This window comes from Panthera leo, chromosome C1 (assembly GCF_018350215.1).
Source record: "Panthera leo isolate Ple1 chromosome C1, P.leo_Ple1_pat1.1, whole genome shotgun sequence".
Lineage (NCBI taxonomy): Eukaryota > Metazoa > Chordata > Mammalia > Carnivora > Felidae > Panthera > Panthera leo.
Genome location: NC_056686.1, coordinates 82,156,751 through 82,169,105, shown reverse-complemented (window position 1 = coordinate 82,169,105; position 12,355 = coordinate 82,156,751). Strand labels below are relative to the sequence as shown.

The window sequence follows — 12,355 nt, the reverse complement described above, 5'->3', positions numbered from 1 at the left end:
AATGAAACTAAAGTTCCATGTAATAGATCCAGATAATGGATTAATTTTGTCTTCTAATTTTCTCTTCATTAACTTGGTAGAATGTGGATAAACCCCAGTATATTCTAGGTTGAATCAGCATGAGAAAGATGATAACAGTGCATGACCTGGCTTCCTCTAGGTGTCCCCTGCAATTATATAGCAATAATAAAGCTTTCACCTATGATTCCGAAGTAATCCTTTAGTGAAGACTGTTCAGGAAAAAAGTCTTTGTTCATCCATACATTCATATATATAGTACTTGAAAGCATCAAATAAATGAGTGACTCTTGATGATGATAAGGCAACCAATAAAGGTTTTATACAGGAAACCTGTAGTGTTAGCACATTGAACCTGTCATTATGCTGCTTTTTATCTTAGGGGACTTAAGTTTCTTGTTCAAGCATCTGCTAGGGTGGATATTAGAAGAAAATAACCCAATTCAGTAATTCATCTCCACTACAAAACATTTCAGGAAAGAGATTGTATACAGAAATGAATTCTGTGAGAAAAGTTACCCATTTCTCTCATTTCACACCGGCTGGATATAGCCAGGCCTCCTAAATTAGTGTCTCAGTAAGACACATCATAGCTTCCCTTTAGAAGGTATCCAAGATACACTCAATTTGGGTCTCCTCACTGAATAGTGAGTCAGCTAGAGAGATCAATGCCTAAAGAATTGTGGGTGCTCATAAACATTGGTTTAACTTAATTGGATCATTCAGACGGAAGATTATCCAGGCTCTCAAATCACTTTACTTCTCCTCTCCATATACTAACATGTGTACAACTGAAACCACTGATTTAAAAATCATTACATAGTGCTGAGCTCTGTCTACTCTATTAGTTTAAATGAATGTACCTCACCTTTAGGACTATCTTCAGAAAAATAGTTAAACCTCAAGGTCCCCAATAATTTAGAGTACTAAACTAGATAACCACCCTAGAGGCACTCTGACAGAAGTAATGCATTAATTACCTAACAGGAGGTTTCCAAAACTTGCTGTTAGAACTAAGCATCCATGGACAACACTGATAGTGGTCCTTATTCACACGGTTTTACCCTTCAAACAGCCCTTTGTCTTTGATCAGCGCTAACTAGACCCAGGTCCAGCAGGAAACTGCATGGCACACCAGATTCACCGGGGCTTTAAGTTGCTACTCTTCTCCCTTCTCTACTGAAACCTTGTCCTGAACCAAGCTTTACCCATGACAGGCCAGCAATAAGAAATTTTATTTGTGCTGTATTTCAGGCTTCTTTTTCTGAGTCAGCATCTTCTCTCTGGCTTCATCATGTACAGAAATATTCTACGGAGAAAAGTTAATTTAATGCATAAAGGCCTTCTATTTTAGGTTGTCAAACAAACAAGCAGTGCACATTTTAACATTGTCAACCACTTTACTTTTAAAAACCTGTGGGGGCGCCTGGGTGGCTCAGTCAGTTGAGCATCTGACTTGGGCTCAGGTCATGATCTCATAGTCTGTGAGTTCGAGCCCCGCGTCGGGCTCTATGCTGACAGCTCAGAGCCTGGAGCCTGTTTCAGATTCTATGTCTCCCTCTCTCTCTGCCCCTCCCCCACTCATGCTCTGTCTCTCTCTCTCTCTCTCTGTCAAAAATAAATAAACATTAGAAAAAAATACATAAAAAGCTGAGCATCTTTTTCATATAGTACTACAGCCTCTGGGTTTAGGGGCCTTACATATCAATCTTGTAGAAAGCATTCCTTGCATACATTAATACTTGCCAAATATGATTATGGTTCTCCTTCTAGTTTGCAAATACTCCCTTCACATCTAGTTCATCTGAAGTGGGATCAACTAGCAGGTGAAAGATGGGAATATCAGAAACCAAGCATGAACTTTCACTATCTGGGTAGTTATCAGGGATGTGAACTTAAATACACTGTCTTGATAAAGTCCAAGCTGTATGAATACTACTCCAAATCACATTAATGCAGAGCAGTAAGGTGACTGCACATAGGTAGATACCTGGTAACTTATGCTTCACAACCAAGATAAATTCTGCAAAAGTGTATTCCAGCTAGAAGGGTCCATAGGAAGCACGTGTACTATTTGTTGTCTATTGCTGGGGCAGGAGATGTCTGCTTAGCTATGAGCAAAGCATTCTGGGGAATAGAAGGCAGCTGTTTCTTTGGAGCAGTGTGTAGAGGATTAGTTATCACATCCCCTATTAATGTCTTCTCTTTACCATCAGACCATTTCCATACGGAGCTTGCAGACATGCTCCAGAAAGGGTCATAACATGAACTTCAAACAAAGACATTCAGTGATCTGTGTCATCAAAGTCTCCTGTCCTCGGGATTCACTTTACTGCTCCCCATGCTTGGTTTCCTTTCTGCTAAACAGGGGCTAATGACTCTGGCCTTGAGAGACTGTCAGGACGAGGAGGTGAGATAATACAAATCACTCATACGAAAGCCCATTTTTAAATGCTTATGAAGTAGATGTTACCTTTATGGGTCTTAAAAATGTATAAAATCCCACCTTTCACTCTCTCTCACCAATTGTTGTTTACAGATCTTCTAACTCCCTTACAGATACCTTATTTTTCCAATGTCAGCATATTTGCTGCTACCACCTCTAATCTATATATAGTCTTTGTTTCATATTTTTACAAATTGGTTTCATTATCTTTGTGAAACTTCTCCCATTCTCACTGACTTATAAGGACTGGGCTACGAAAGACATCAGTAGCCAATCAAAAATGCTCTTCTTGGGGTGCTTGGGTGGCTGAGTCGGTTAAGTGTCCTGATCGCATGGCTCGTGGTTCGAGCCCCAGATTAGGCTCTGTAATGACAGGTCGGAGCCTGGAGCCTGTTTCAGATTCTGTGTCTCCCTCTCTCTGCCCTTCCCCTACCTGTGCTCTGTCTGTCTGTCTCTCTCAAAATAAATAATTTTTTTTTTCAAATTGAAAAAAATGTTCTTCTTATTTAATCCACACATGAACCAATCGGAACTTAGTGTGAGGGTAACACTTAGCTCTATAGCTCTGTTCTGCTCTGTTCATTCTGTCTGGAAGTACAGAGGATACTTGCCAATAGTACTTGCCACCAAATAGTGCTCTAGTGATGCAGTGTTTTTAGGCTCAGGGATATTCAGAAAACTACAGTTGTTTGGATAGCTCAACATTGCAGGGACAAAGTTTTATTTTGTTTATTTGTGTATAAATATTTTCATATGCATATCTATCTAAATGTATACCTTCCTTGAGAAATATAAATGAAAAATAACTCACTCTCCTAAAAGCTAGCACTAGAGTTTTAATTCTTGGAAAGTTCACATTACAGTTTAATTCTTTGAGGTATGTTAACATACCAACACCCCATAAGGATGGGCATTTTGTCATATATTCAGAAATAAAAATCTATAACCTCAAATATATAGAGTGCTTTGCTAGAGTGACTGAACATTTCTGATTTGATATATATTTAAACATATTTTAGAATTAGGCCTGAAGTGTGTGCTTAACAAATTTCTGTCAGTTTAGCCATTAAATATGCATTCTCTCACAGCTTAGGTTTGCTTGATAGCTACCATTCTAAATTATGATTTGAAGCTCATATTAAAAAACAACAACAATAGGATAATGATTTGGGCCATAATAATAATTATAATTTTATTCCCACAAATTTTTTTGTAATACTTCCCATTAGTGTGCCATTTAAGTCAATATTTTGTTTAAATAATGGTATACAAGTAAATGTACTCACTATAGAAAATTAGCAAAAGACATAACTGTAAAAAAGATCACCTCTAATCTCACTACTTAGAAATCCCAACTGTTATGCAGGTAACTGTATACGTATAGAAACAATAATTTCTTAAATTATAGCACTTCATATACTGCTCTAATTCTTTTTATTTCTCCTAAAAATATATTATGTAAGAATTTTATATACTTCTTATAATCCTTCTAAATACGATTTTCTTTTTAATGACCATCTAAGATTTTGCCAAATAAATGACAATTTAGGCAGTCTGTTGCTTTGAAATTTTTAAATAATAAAATCAAAATCCATTATGATGAAAAAGAGAGAACTTACTGCAGCCAGTTCTGGTCCTCAAGGACTTTCCCTTCAAACATGAAATGCAAGATCATATGAAAGTCAGAGCAAGAGAAGACCCAAAGGCAGCACCCAGCCTTAATTCTGTGTGTTGACACAAAACATTTTTGAAGGCAAGTGGACAGTGAGTCTCCCCAGATTGTCAAATGTGTAATAGAATCCAGACCACTGTGTAACCAGTAATGGCTTCTTTAGCCATAACTCAAAGACATCCCATTTATACTAGGGTCTTTTTTTCAGTAGTGAATAGATTGCATTTAAATTATAAACTTAGAAAGGAGAGGTAAAAGGATTACTGAGTATGAGAGATAAATGAAGAAAAGCAGTAAAGCCTATGGATTCAGAAGGATAAGTCCCCCAGTTCATCTGACATAAGAGATGGATTACAATGTCTCTGAAGTGGGGGGCAGTTTACTTAGGAATTTAGCAGTAATTTGCATTTAAGGAATCCATTAGTACCATCATATACACGCTTCTATCATTGGATGACTAATAGGAATACATGGTATTTGCTTATGATTTTATAGATTCTAATAAAATATGACATTATCTTTTTGAGTCATTCTTATTCAGGGAAAACCTACTTTCCTAGGACTTGGCTGACGTAACCCACATCAACCATTAAATGGCATAATGATGCTGTATCTTTTGACATTGTCTTGTGTATCTTTCTCCCTGTGGCTCATTCTGTCCTAGAAAAAGTATCTCTAAGGAACAGTGCTTGAATTAATCCCTGCATGCTGATCAACAGAAATTTTTCCTAGAAATAACTAAGTCTGTCAACTGCCCAGGTATTTAGCTCATGCAAAGATGTTCATACAGAAATTCAAGAGGTGAATTGTGCTCTTAAAAAACATTCAGACATTATGGTTTTCTTTGAAGGAACGAGGTTATTTGTGATATTTGCCCCTAGAAACCACCTTAGAAGACATAAATACAAATACATATTTTACATATTCTTCAGTTTAAAAAATTGGCATTACCTAACTTGTAGAGGAGAGATGGGGTGTCGGGGGAGGGGTGGAATGGAATTCAAGAAACAACAGACACCTATGTCAGAGGCATTCAGCTCTGGACTCAACCCAAATCAGAAGCATCCAGTGACTACTCCTCTCTGCCTTTTTCTTTCAGTTACTCACATTGTTTTCTGGCGTAAAGCTGGAAATAGAACAGTGTTTGTTCCCTGCTTTCGTCTGATGATAATTTCGTTGCTGTTGTTTCATATTCCTAAAATTTGGACTCTTATTTACAAATAGGATTTTAGGAATGATGATGTAATTTCCACATAGCATGGCTCTCAGAAAATTGAGATACCATATTATGGCTACTATGAGAAAGAAAGTTAAAAATGAGCCAGTAAGTATTTGAGGAACACAATGCATTTCATCCATTCTAAGACATTCATTTTTTCCAGGATGTCTTGCAATTAATTTATCTTTAAATTAGCAGACTGTGAATGCTTAAAAGTTTTAGTAAAATTTAAAAAAATCATTTTGCTTATTATTTTCCTCTTATCATATACACAAAACAAAGTAACATCTTAAATGGGATGAAATACAATGTTGTGTTTTCAATTTGTAGTAGAAACACATAAAATTACTCATTGGGGAGTACTTGTAACTGGTATTCTAATACATCAACATAGATTCTCTCTCAAACTCCACTAGATAGAGGAAAACACATTCTCTTGGAAAGATGGTTCACAAAAAAATTCAAAATCTCATCCGCATTCTGTTTAGAAGGTCACTTTCTAAAATCTAACTAATGGGACATTGGGCCAGGGTGGATTAATGAATTCCATAGATAATCCCTCAAAACTCAATTTATTCATTGAATTCACTTCTTTCTCTACTAAACATGTTCCCAAAGATTGATGGGTAACCAGATTAATTAATTTGTTACATATCCTTACCCTTCTTTTCTTAGAGTCAACAATGAATAAAATCCAAAGTCAGAAAGAAGTAGCACAAAGATAATCCCTAATCTGAATAACTACTTCTAAATAACAGAGGGCCTACTATGCTTTAAGTCTTTCTATAGAATTCAAATATTAGACTCAAATATGGATGTCTTACATGTATTTATATTTATGTGTGTATACACACAGTAAGCACACACATATTTAATTGCATAGCTCTATGTATTTACAAGGCTTTGGCCATAATGGTCTAAAACCACTTAAGAAGGCAAAAATGAACATACTGAAATTTCTTCCTGGGCTAGTAGAGATGAGGGGAAAAGTTATTGGGGTTTGCAAATTTATTCTAAAGAATTTTTTTAAATACCCACTGACCTACATTAATTGAAAGAAAACCAGTCAACTACAATTGTAATTGTTATCCTGTCAGGTATTTATTAATAGACAGACGGCTGTCATCTTTGTTAAAATGCTCGAAGTTGACAGAATTTCATTTACATAAATGGGTGGAAAATCCTTTTCTTACTTGTCCAACAAACTGGAGACAAAGTGCCTGCCAATGTTTTAATTTCTTTTTCATGTTCTGGTTAGAGAGTGAGAAGAATGCTTTCACTCCACAGTGTCATGAATATGATAATCTATGGAAATCACGGAAAGCAGGTACTTAAGTTAAGCATATACTGTACTATGGGAATCCCTGATGAATTCAAGTCTATTCTGTTTAGAGAAGATGTTGTTGCCTGTGAAGTGACAGACTGCCAGATGTTCATGAAGTAGCACAGTAATGGGCTCAGATCTTAGCATCTTTCCCCAACCCCCACAGATGACAGCATTTACTTCAGGCTACAGAATGGCCTTGCCTTCATTCTTTAAGAACTAGTGTTTACGCTTACTTCTCAACTATCAAATCTTCATTTTCTTAATTTTACTTATTTCAACATGTGAAACATAAAATTATATAACTATGTGAGCAATCCTTACTGTATAGGGTGTATGTAGTCTAAATGTGAAATAAGCAAATTCTCTATCATGTAAAACATGCTTAATCCATTGACTTCCCTTATAAAAGCTGGGGGAAAAATGGTTTCCTGGAGGGAGGGGGAATGTTTTCTCTAGCATATTAAGCACATAGCAAATGTGCTAAAGCATATGTAAGTTAATAATAGAAAACTATAGCACATCGTGAGGATTTCTGTAATAATGATGTTGATGATAAGGACTAACATTTAATAAGTGCCTACTGTTTACCAAGCTCTGGCTTCATTTTATATACTTTATATAAATTATATAATCCTTACTACAACCCTGTGAAATGTTATTCACATTTTATGAATGAGGCAACTGAGACCTTATAAAGATAAAACAAAATTTGACCAGGTCAAAAACCTAGTAAATAATGGAACTAAGATTGAAAGCCAACATCAAAGACTGAACTCTTTATCCTAAATATTCTGCTTCTCATACATTCATTCATTTGAGAATGTACAGCAGGCCAGATATTGTTCAAAGTTCTCGGGAAACATCAGTGAACAAAACTTATGAACATCCTATTCTGGTAGCTCATATCTTCTAGAAAGGATGAGATACAAAATAAATGAATAAAGAATATGATGATTATCAAAAGGGAGATTCACAGAGTATGATCTGGAGGACCTACTTTCCATATAAAGGCCCTAAGACTTATTGGGAACAGCAAAAACACCAGTATGGTTGCAGTGTAGTAAATTAAGAGGAGAGTGGCAAAAAATAAAATTAAAGGGATAGGCAGGAGCCACATAAGCCTGTAGTCATTGCAAAGCTTTTAGGCTTTATTTTAAGTAAATTGGGAAATCATTTGGAGAATTTTAAGTAGAGGAGAGACATGTTCTCATTTCTATTTAAGATAATTGCTCTGGCTACTGTATGGAGAGTACATTATAGCAAGTCAAAAGAGAAAGTAGTCAGATCAGTTAGGAGTATTCCTGGTGAAAGACAGTGGAGCCTTAGACTAGAGCCATATCAATGGAGATGGTGGGAAGTGGAGAGATTTAAGTCATATGTTGAGGGTGGAGCGTAGTTTTGCTGAAGGATTGGATCTAGAGGTGAAGATAAGGGGAAAAAATGAATCCAGAATAGCCCTAGGTTTTTGGCCTGAGCAAATGGGTCAGCAGTCATTCCATTAACTAAAATAGGGAAGACTGGGGAAAGAATACTTGGAGTGAAATAACAAGGGATCTACTTAAGACATATTAAGTTTGAGATTGCTTTTCAACAATTAATTAAATGTGTTAATTAAGTCACTGGATGTAAGAGTCGGGAGCTCAGTATAAAGAACAGAACTGGAGCTATAAATTTGAAAGCCATAGCTTAAATGATATTTAAAGTCATAAGACAAGATCAAATCATTTGCAAAGGGTATCCTGACAGAGGGAAAGAAAGAGTGTCTACGACTCAATCTTGGATATTCCAACCTATAGGTTTCAGAGAGAAAGATTTACCCGGTAAGGGAGACATAGAAGTGATGTAGGAAAAAGAGTAGGATAGTATTTTAAGAAAGAGGGAAGGGTCCATGTTGAATGCTACTGAGAGATAAAGTAAAATGAGCGCAAAAGTGTGGCCATATGATTTGCAAAATAAAGGTTGTTGGCCCCATCACCACAGCCTTTGTGTGGCTGGGAAAAGAGGACAGATTTCCAGAAAGAATAACTGAGGAGTGAATGGGAGGTAAGGGTGGAAGAACAGACACTATTATCAGTACCTAAGAGAGATTGGAAGGGAAATAGGTAAATGAAAATGCCTGGAAGTGGCTGCAGAGACAAAGAGTTCTTTTATTTGTTTTGTGTATTTGTTTTTAGGATGAGCGGTATTGGAGCATGTTTGTGTGTTAACAGAAATAATAAGAAAATGAGAGTGAATCATGGGATGGTCAGAGATGAAAATTAAAGAATGATCAGATATATGCAAGACAGAGCCCTCAGTGGCTCCTTTGAAAGAACCAGGACACTTCCCATCATAACAGAAGAAAAGATGGATGACAGCACAGATGAGGGGGATTTATAAAATTTAGAATAGAAAAATTACTTCAGTATTTTAAACCGATAATGTGAGGCAAGAGCCTCAACTGAGAATGAAAAGGAGTGGCAGTTTAGATTTTAGGAGCAAGAAGAAGATATAAAAATGTCACTCAGTAAAGTGAGAAAGCTGAAGAGTGACAGCAGTAACATAGCAAGGCTTGTTGGCACTATTGAGTGCTCACTTGAGGTTATAGTTACGAAGTTGGGGCGGGGAGCAGTCATATTCTGCAGCCACCTTCAGTTTTCAAGTGTAAATATGGAACGACTGAATGATTGGGTTAAATATGGGCAAAGATTTAGCCTGATAAGTGCAAGAAAAGGTTAGAGGTTGTCATCTGAGAGGATTTGACCTTAAATGGTCAGATATATATGTATCAATGAGAATTGTGATAAATGTTGAATATGTTTATAGAATTATTTCTTTATGTTTAGTCCCATTACTTTATAAACTACTGTGAACTCCCTGAGGATAGGGATCATATCTGTTTTGCCCCCTATTATGTCTTCAATGCTTACCACGTAGAATGAGTCTTTCTTAAGAACACATTTTATTAGATCTTTTCCTTGGTATCTTCCCTTAAAGTACCAAAAGACACATGGTAATTTTAGGTGAAACAGCAGCCAAACAGCTCAGAAAGGACATGGCCACTCAATATAGAGGAGAAGGTGCTAGGCCCGGAGGAGACAGGTCTAGGTTTGAGTTTGCTCTGCCATTAACTGTTACATGGCACTGGGCCTTGTGTGCTTGCCACATCTGTGGGCCTCAGGTTTCATCAATATTATAATAATTCTGTTATTGTGGAAATTAAATGACATAATATGCAAAAATAATTTCTAAAAGTATAAGTACAAAACTACGTTATTTAGTTTTAGAGTTTGGTCCTGATGCCTCTCAGGACATGTGATATTCAGCAACTGGTTGATGTTTGATGATGCTCAGAAAACTATGTACCGATTATTCTGCTCCAAGCCTAATGGCTGGTTTCTTTGACTACTGTTTTCATTTTGTATTAGCCATTGCCAAACAGGAGGCTTATCTCTGTAATAGGCTATGGCAGTCAAGAGCAGGAGGGTCTAAAGACCGGTAGCATAGACGACCGGCCCTAGGGCCTACATAAAGCCCATAAAGCCCAAGTGAATTATTGTTTCCCAAAGCTTAACGTTTGATCTACTGCAGTAATTGCCTAGGTTCACACTTGTTCAACAAATGATATTTTTAATAAAATGATTTTTTTTTTAAGATCTATAGCCTATAAATTTTTTGGTTGTTTGATTTTTTTGGTTTTTGTTTGATTTTGTTGTTTGATTTTTATGAATAGGAGAGTGAAATAGTTGGTTGTTATTGTTTTCTTTGTAGAAAACTTTAAACAAAGAACCAAGAAAATACAAAGAAATTATTTGTGTTGTGCTCTAAACCTTTGAATATAAGGTAATTGTTGAGACTGTACCTTAAAATACCCTACTACTACAAATGCTATTAGGCTGTAGGATGTTGTTAAAATTTAAAGTCACTGTTATTATCGGGATTTGGTTTATGTAATATTATGGATGAGGCCAAATATTACTTGTTTGGTCATTAAGCATTAGATGAATCTCATTCTTGCCAAGCATTGTGCATAGAAATAAAGTTTCTTTTTTTATTTTTTTAGTATTTATTTATTTATTTTGAGAGAAAGAGAGCATGTGAGCAGAGGAGGGACAGAGAGAGAGAGAGAGAGAGAAAGAGAGAGAGAGAGAGAGAGAGAGAGAGAGAGAATCCCAAGGTTTCACTCTTAGCACAGAGCCCGATGTGGGGCTCGATCTTACAACTGTGAGATCGTGACTTGAACCAAAATCAATAGTCAGACACTTAACCAGCTGAGCCACCCAGATGCCCCTAGAGAGAACCTTTCTGAACATTTTATATGAAAAGTGTCAGCATTAAGCTGTGACCCCAATGAGGTTAGCAGAAATTTCTTGTCAGTGTAGCTTTTTGGTTGATGTTAATCCTTCATTCATTCATCAAATATTTAATTAAGGCCAACTGTATGCAAAGAACTAAGGGGATGATAAAACAGGTTCAAAAAGTATCCTGTCCTCAGAATGTTTATGATATACTCAGAAAAATAAAAGAATGCATAAGTAATGCTACTATAGTTTAGAAAGTAAAAGAAAAAACAGAGAGGAAAATCCAAAATTTGTGAGGCAGTGACTGCCTTCAGTAGCGACCTAGGTACAGATATGAATTTTATCTTATGGATGTTTGCTAGTGTTTCCATGTGAGCATGCAGAAGCTATTGTTTATGGAGCACTTTGCCACACATATAAAAGATTCTTTCCCATGTTAAATACTCCCTACTAGTATGGTAATTAATTATCTTAGAAAATTCTTTCTTTTCAACTTAAAACTTGTACTTTTCTTTTCTCTCCAATATAAATCTCCTGCTTAGCATTGAAACCCTAAAACTTGGCTTTTAAAATGATCATCATTTTTTCCAATGTGTCCTGTACAGTAACTCCAAATAGGGTTTTTGATTGGATCAAAATGTGATATTTTATGCCCTATGCCACACTTTCAGGTAAAAAGGCTTAAAGCAGTCATCCCGGTGTTTCTGTGTAGGAAAATCTCAAGTATCATATTGAATAAATATGGAAAAGACTGATTAATCTCCTACTCTTGCTCCAAATAGAGACTGAATCCTGAATACATTTTTCATATTTATAGCAGGCCCATTTTCCTCATCACACTACTTTTCTGTTTTCCTTTGCTTTCATCCCATTGTATGAAGTAATTTTTATTCCATTTTTCCTCATTGGCTTTTGCCCTTGACATTTTATGCAATATTTAGCCATGAAAGCAGTAGCATTTTGAAGGCGAATTTCCAAGGCAAATTATTTCATCCAAGTCTTCCTAAGGCATTGGAAGGACTATAGCTTAGGAAGTCTTTCTTCATGTGAGGCTAGTATTCTGTGACATTTTTATAATGCAGAATACTCATTTTATCTTTATATTGTAAAGATGTAAAATAACCGTACATAAATATAAATTATGTTCACTATAATAAAGTAACACTTAGGTTCTGTATTGCTTTGTAGTTTTCAAAATAGTAAAAGTTGTATTTTAATAATCTATTAGTGCCTTCCTATTTCAAACAGTTGTTACGAAGAGCAAGTAGGCAGAATGGTCATTGCTGTCCCCATTGTACACAGATGAAAACTGAGGCCCACATAGGGAAGTGACTTGTCTTAGAGACCAAGTGTGTTCATCTCTGCACCCAAAGACCAGGGATCATTCTGTATA

At 36.1% G+C, this 12,355-nt stretch overlaps 1 protein-coding gene and 1 pseudogene across 1 annotated transcript in view; one reads left to right on the top strand and one right to left on the bottom strand.

Annotated features, from left to right (window-relative positions):
* Window positions 1-12,355, top strand: part of DPYD (dihydropyrimidine dehydrogenase) — an 858,821-nt gene that overhangs the window by 807,782 nt on the left and 38,684 nt on the right. The gene's annotated exons all lie outside the window — the stretch shown is intronic.
* On the bottom strand, window positions 751-4,759 carry LOC122227814 (annotated as a pseudogene).